The sequence below is a fragment of the Lycorma delicatula genome, chromosome 6, assembly GCF_047948215.1.
Source record: "Lycorma delicatula isolate Av1 chromosome 6, ASM4794821v1, whole genome shotgun sequence".
Classification (NCBI taxonomy): Eukaryota; Metazoa; Arthropoda; class Insecta; order Hemiptera; family Fulgoridae; genus Lycorma; species Lycorma delicatula.
Window position 1 is genome coordinate 128,641,070 of NC_134460.1, and position 7,922 is coordinate 128,648,991.

A 7,922-nucleotide genomic window follows, 5' to 3' on the forward strand; every position below is an offset into this window, starting at 1 on the left:
TTATATTTTACACTTTGTTCATTTTTATCAAAAGAATTTTATATTTTATTTATTACTTATCATCATGAACAACAAAATCTTTAAATAGTGTACCTAGTATATCAATTTATTATTAATTTTTTTTTCTGAGTTGATTCCATCATTAATTTTTATTTTAGTATTTCCTTTAGTATTACATTTTACTATTGATTTTTTTTTCAGTATTTTTGGTTTCACCATTTATTAAATCATTTTGGCAGTTATAGAAATAGGTTTATGTAGCACTTAAATTTTGAATATAAATTCAAAACGGTTTTGGCATCTTGGGTAATATATTTTATGCACAGAACCCATTCTTTGGTTTTTTAAAAGAATCAAGCTTTTATAAAATAATTATATCAAGAATACAAATATTAGCTATATTTTATAAAAAATGTATTATGTTAGGAAAATTGGAGAAAAATTTTTATGACTTTATGTAATTGATGCAAATTTCAGAAAAGAATGAAACTTTATCATAATCATTTTAAAATTAAACATCGAGCTAGATTGCTCTAGTTTGGGTTAGTAGACATTATTTTGTGATTAATAATTAACCTGAAATTAATGATAGTTTATTTAATTTTCAAAATTGATATTAATTTGCAGCTTGTTTAATAATTACAATTATAATTTTTATGTAAGCATGAAAAGAAAAAGAAAATGTGTGTAATCATTTAATTATAAATGCTTTAATTTTTATTTAAGAAAAAAACAGTCGTATAGTAGTAAACTATCATGTTAAGTATATCTAAAAATGTTAATTAATGGGTGAAATATACGAATGATCAATTAGTATTTAGGTTTGAATCTCAAAATTATGAATACAGATTATAATTATGTCATTTAGAATTATTGTTGTTACTGCAATGTTTTTTCATTCATCTTTGTTTTCAATGTCTAATACATCCTAATATGTTTATATAATTTTGTTTAGGGCTAAACTTAAGCTGTGTTAAAGGTTAAACATAAGCGTGAATGCCTTGTGCCTAAATTAAACATATGGTTTTCTATTTACTTCTGTTAAATTGAATCTTTTCTTTTGAATCACTTTTTAGGCATTCTGTGAATAATTATTTTGTTTTATTATAGGTGTATTGATTATTGATGCAATCCTTTTTATTTCATTTTAAAATTATTTGCAAAATTTAAAATAGATCTTACGTAATAAGCCAATTGTAGCAGTATTTTTAATCAAATGTTTCCAGCTTATCTACAAGTTTGTATATGTTCATTTGTTGAAGTGTAATTCTTCAAATGTGAAGGAAATGTATTAGCATATTAGAAGTTTTTTACTACTAACTCCTGGGAGTTTCCTTTTTCAGAATTTTTGCACTTTTTTTTATTTATTGTAACTATAGCATAAAATAGTGAACATTAGTGAATTTTTCTAGTCTTTTATTTTTTTTTTAATTCAAAAAGATTTTAAGTTACTTAAAATTATGTAAAAATTTAATTTTAATTTACAAAATTGCACTATAAGTACATCTAAATGTGTATTTTTAAAGTTTCAAAAATATAATGGTAGTATAGTCCAGTCATAATAATGTGTTTTCATCTTTTTTGAATACCATTCATTCCAAGTTTTCTCAATTACATCTAATCTCTTTCCCCTGAATTGTAAATGGTTTCCCTTCTTAATTTTCATAGTTAATAACTTGGAATTTTAATTTTTCTTCTACTTTTGGAATGAAAACAATTTAGATTTTTAAGGGCATAAAGACGCCCTTAAAAGATTAGTTGGTGGAAAAGATTTAGTTGGTGCTATATTACCAACTAAAGAATCTTCCAAAAATAGAAGAAAAATTAAAATCACAAGTTATTAACTATGAAAATGAGAAAGAGTTTAAGAAAAATGATTCTTTCACCATGAATTATGAACAGTTCATGGTGAAATATGTCATAATAATTTATTTATGAGTGAACAAGTTATTAAGATGGATGGTTATGAGATTTTAATGAATGATATAGTTATTGTTGCATTGTTTAATTAAATTCAGTTTTTCTATCTATGCTTGTAATTTATTTATTGTTCTATTGATGATAACAAGCTTCATGCTGAATTACAATCGCTTTAAAAGAATATTTATTTTTTATATAAATTTTAGTTTCTTTAAAAATAAGTTTTTGCACAATATTGTTATTACATATTTTTAGGAACTTTTATTATTCTTTACTCATTAGAGACTATTTTACAACTTACTCAATAATTTGCACATCCAGTATAGTTGTAGTTTTCAAAAATGTAAAAGTTTGAAATGGTCAGGAATTTAAAAAAATTGTCATTAAAATTATTCTATCTATTAAGATTCTATCTATAAAATATATATATATATTAAGATTCTATATATTCTATCTATTAAGATTATTAACTCACATATTAGATGGAAATTATTTTTTTAACTCAAGCTATATGATTTTTGGTTAAGGGTTCTTGATTAGCCATAAAAAACTAATAACTATCTTTATTGAACATAATCAACTACTGATAAATAAAGATAATTTAAATAAATAAACCACTAACCACAAAAAACTCAGAGAAGCACTTTCACCCTGATTAGTGCATAATCACCTGGATATAAAATAAATATTTATAAACTACAAATAATACGAGTAATGCAGTAACTAATAATTAAAATAAAGTGTCTGATAGTTATTAGAATGATCAGTTTATTATTTACTGTAGTAATATATCTCTATAATCTGCAGATTCATTTGCAATGAGTTTTCAGTGCTTTCTCTCTTGAGCTATTCCTTTTAGTTGTTTGTAGCTTGGACTGATTTTTACAACATTTTTTTTAACATTTCACCTGTAGTACCACAGTATAACATCTGAAATGCTTCTAAATCCTTTTTTTCCATAGTTCCAATAATCCAACTGTCAGCCACACACATACTACATTCCAGACATTTGTTTAAGACTTTTGCCATATTTTTAAACTAATGTTGGCACTTAGTAGCCGCTATGTTTTGTTGAAGGCTATCTGTGCTAGACTGACTCATGTTTTATAATTCAGATTGATTATACAATCTGGTGTAATGACTTCCCAAGTATTTAAATTTTTGGATTTCCTCTAAAGCTTCACTTTTTAGTTGTATTTTGTACTCTTTTATTATCTTCTTCATAAGCCATTACTTTTGTGTTGGCTTTATTGATTTTAAAATTGTGGTAAAAATCTTTTGTATTTTTGAAATAGCAACATTCACATCATACTCATTTCTTATAATGACTGATACGTCATCTCCAAATCTTGGCATGTCTATTTCTATCCCCTGGATTTTGGTTCCTATGCTAATTTCTTCTGTTGCTGCCTCCGTTGCTTTTTGGACTTAGGATTGGTGATTACACCCTTGTCTTACTCCTTTTTGTTTCTCTTCTATCTGTATGCTGTTGTTATAATAGATTAATTAATAATTAACTATTTTAATCAATCTAATAATCACTGTTGAAAGATACTTTATATCAATATCATTTAACTCAATGCACTGTACATTTTATATGTAATTTGTAAATATTTTTATATTTTTTTATTATATTCAGCTTGACAATAAAATACTTTTAAAGAAATTGTGAACTTTTTTCTGGTTGGTTGTTACTTAAATTATCTTATTAATTTATGTTTAAGAACTTCTTAAATTCAGTTGTATAATGTATTCATTTTGATGCTTAACATTTTTAACTGAATTCGGAATAGTTATAAACTTTGACAGGCACGATGGGAAAGTTATTGTTTTGTGTCTTTTTTTAATAATTATTATTACTGGACATTATTAACGATTTATTGAAATTAAAAATGTGTAGATTGTTTAAATTTGATTAAAAATACAGTTTTGTAAAGACTGTGAATTAAGATTTTAGATTAAATTTTTAAATTATTTTAAGTAGTTTCATAATTTTATATTTTGAAAAACACCATTGCTGGAAATCTATGCATTGTTTAAAAAATAAGGATAGTTATTGTAAAAAAAAGAAAGGAATCTAAGAATCTAAATTTGGAATATTTTGGAAAATGTATATGTGTTAAAATGATTTTTTACTTTCTTATTTTATGTAAGTTATTTTTGGATATTATCTTTTGATATTGATATTATTATCATTATTATACAGTATTGTAACCCTATAATATGTAAATTGTTTTTTACTTGTGAATGGCAAGTGAAATTTTCATTTTTGTATGACCTGTTTCAGGATTATTACATCATGTTAAATACATATCAATTTTACTGAAAAAAATTATTAAATTTTAAAATTTATGAATTGGTGAAGTGGTTTTAGCAAATTTTATTTAATAATTTGTCAATTATATGTTTAAAAAATATATTAATTTAATTAATTAAATATACTAAATTAATTTTAGTATACCTGAGAGACCTCAGATAATATTTAACTTTTAATCATTTGTTTAATTTTTTTATTTTTGTAAGTACCTGCTGTGATGCAATAATTCATTTCATAAATGAAGGATTCACCTGCTAAAATAAATAAAAAAATAAAGCAGGAAGTAATTTCAGATTTTTAATATAAAATTTTACCTGTTTTTGATTTGAGATATCTTAAGCAGAAACCTGAATTTAAAAAATACATTTTTTAAATTAAAGTTTTCATTTGCAAATACGGTTCAATTAAAAGTTATTGTTTTAAATTGAGCCCTCATGTATCTTCCTAAAGCACCCCCAAGAGGCTGCTGATGTTGCAATTCGGCAACTTATCAGGTCAGTCTGTGAATAAAAATTCAGTAATTTGCACGTGGGCCTGACAAACTCAGCTCAACCATTCTTGTTAATAATTTTAGTCTGTGTTCAAATTAAGTGTTTTAGTGTTGTAGGTGTAATTTTAGCCAGTTGTGTAATCTAAAATGGGAGGAGAATGAGTTTTAATAGTAAAATTGTCAGAATTATATGTGAAAATTTAAGTGAAGTTTACGATTCTAATGCTGTTTTTTACTTTGAACTGTTTAGTAACCATGATAGCAATAGTGAGTGTTAACTTAGTGATGGAGAAACAGAAACTGTAAAATCGGAATTGCCTTTTGTTTCTAGTGTTCCCATGCCCATTTCGGCCAATGCTGCTGATACAGATTCAGATATGATGCAATCGCGTTTCTGTTTGGGTAGAGATAAAATTCCAAATAGAGGAAAGAAGTTTTCCTGCAAAATGTCAGAACTAGGCATTATAATACAGTTTCCATGCACATATCCGACAGTGTGAGACAGCAGTGATTTGTACACTCACCACTAGAATGCTGATTACTAGAAAGTGATCCAAATATGGCTTATCCCACAAATATGAATGAAATAAATGCTGATTTTGGCCTATTGTACATAGCTGGAGCTCTGCATGGGAATAAAATGAACATTGAAGAATTGTGAATACTGATGAGGACTGGTGTAGAAATTTTTAGAGCAACTATGTCTTTGAAGATATTTAAATTTTTGAACCATTGTGTCAGATTTTGCAACATAAATACCAGAGAGGAAAGAAAAGCTACAAATAATCTTGCTGCTTTGAAGAGCCTTCTTGATATCTTCATCTTAAATTGTAATAAATATTTCAATCCTTCAGAAAATATGTTTTTACAAAATGTTGTTCCCTTACAGAGGATGATGCAGATTGGGAATATACATCCCCAATAAGTCAGCGAAATATGGGTTAAAGGTTTACATTTTAGCTTGTTTTAAGACCTATGTTGTGAAGCATTTGAAAGTCTGTGCAGGTGTTTGTAGCCAAATGGATCCTTCAAACTCTGTAATAAAATTGATGACATTGTTTTGTGGCTTACAAACCCAGCAAAAGGCTCTGAATGAAGTCTGACAATTGATAATTGGTTTAACTGATAATTAGAAGTTGAAAGATGATAATTTCAGTATTGAGGGGACATTAAAAAAAAGTAAACCTCAATTTTTGCCAGACCTCACATTATTTCATATCTATGTACCTATGCATTTTTGGTTTAGAAGAAGAAAGGAGAACTGATCCGCAACAAGGGAAAAGAGGAAGATGTTATAATTGTAAAGACAATAAAATGAAATAAGTGTGGTGGGTCTGAAGCATGCAGAAATAGTGAGTGGAGACTGTTTCAAAAAGTAAAGAATTTACTGATAATTTCATTCATCATGGGTTTCTCTGCTAATCTATGTCAAATAAAAGCTTACATTGTTATCTTTGTAAATATGCACTTAAGATATTAAAAAAATAGGAGTTTTCATTTTTTAGATAACCTTTTATTCAAAATACTTACATTTTTACTATAATAAAAATTGGTATTTTTTTTTATAAATTGCTAAAAAATAGCTAAGCCTTTTCAAAATTAAATGTTATCATATGAAATAAGATAATTTGTATTTCACTATGATTTTTTGTAATAAACACATTTAGTATTGATATATTATGTTTTATTTCTTTTTGTATGAATATATTGGCTCAAAAATGTATGTCATGAAAATCAGGTATAGTCTTGCCCAGACTCAGGCCAACCATTCATGAGATGTGTTCCAAACCACCAAAGTACATCGGTATTCACTGTCTAGTAACCAAATCTGTATAAAACCAACTATATTATATGAATATATATATATATATATATATATATATTCATATATATATATATATAAGGAAATTAAATTTTAAGTGAATGTATTTTTGTACTTCTCATACATCTAAATGAAAAGAAAATCAATTTCACCTTCCAACGCCACTATGTATCCAAAAGTAAAATGTAATTTTCTTAAAAAAGTTGGTTAAAATGATTTTTTAGAAATTATAACTGTGATGATACGAGGGTTATTTTTTTTTCAAGGTCTGATCGGTCACGAAATTAAAACCACAGTGAAAATAAAAAAATTTTTTATTTGTAACAAGTACATAGTTACGCTATTTCTCTACATAGTCGCCACTCCAATTTAGACATTATTGTAGCGTGGTACCAACTTTCCAATATCCTTATCATAGAACGGAACTGCCTGTGTTTTCAGCCATGTTTCTACGCTGGTCTGCAGCTCGATGTCTGTGCCAAAATGTTGTCCTCCTAGTCAGCATTTCAGGAAATGAATCGCTCAATACAGAAATTGTGAACCAACGATTTTCTCGAATTGCCTATCTACTTGCTGAACAGGATCATCGGTTGACACTTGCTTCCTTCCCTGACCGCCTGCATCATTTACATCTGTATGTCCTGCTTTAAAGTTCCTGCACCATTGTCACACTTTGCTGTCACTCATTGAAGTTTCACCGTACACATTACTTATTCGTCGATGAATTTCAGCTGCACTACACCTCTCAGCCTGAAGAAATCGAATTACCGCACGCACTTCACACTTGGGGGGAGATGCTATTGTTGTAGACTTGTTTACATGCTAGCTGCGTGTTCAGAACTAAACGAAGTGACTCGGCGTGATTGAAGGCCATACTAGAGACGCTGCGCAACACATATGTGCAAAGGTTCATCCGATTTTTGCGCAGGTTTTTATTTCGCGATCGATTGAACCTTGAAAAAAATAACCCTTGTACATAAATTTAAAGCATGTTTTACATGTTTAAAAAAAAGTTTAACTAAGATTATTTTAAATGCTAAAGATTTTTGCTTAAGATATAATAAATAAACAGATGAGACTATGCATATGCAGCAGGATCATATTATAATTTTATGGTAGTAACCAGTTTGTAGATTAATGTGATCGTTCTGTGGTAATCTTAATGCTAGAAACCAGAAAAATGTCTGACTATGAAAAAATATATTAAGTAATTTTTAAAAAAAAATTGATAGATGCTACATAATATGTCTGTATTTTTCATTTAATCAAATGAGAAAAAATATTACTGATGAAGATTATGTTTTTGGTATATTTTTAAGTAATTGAACAATGTAAGTTTGAATCAGGATTAAGACTGATCAATTTTTTATTAA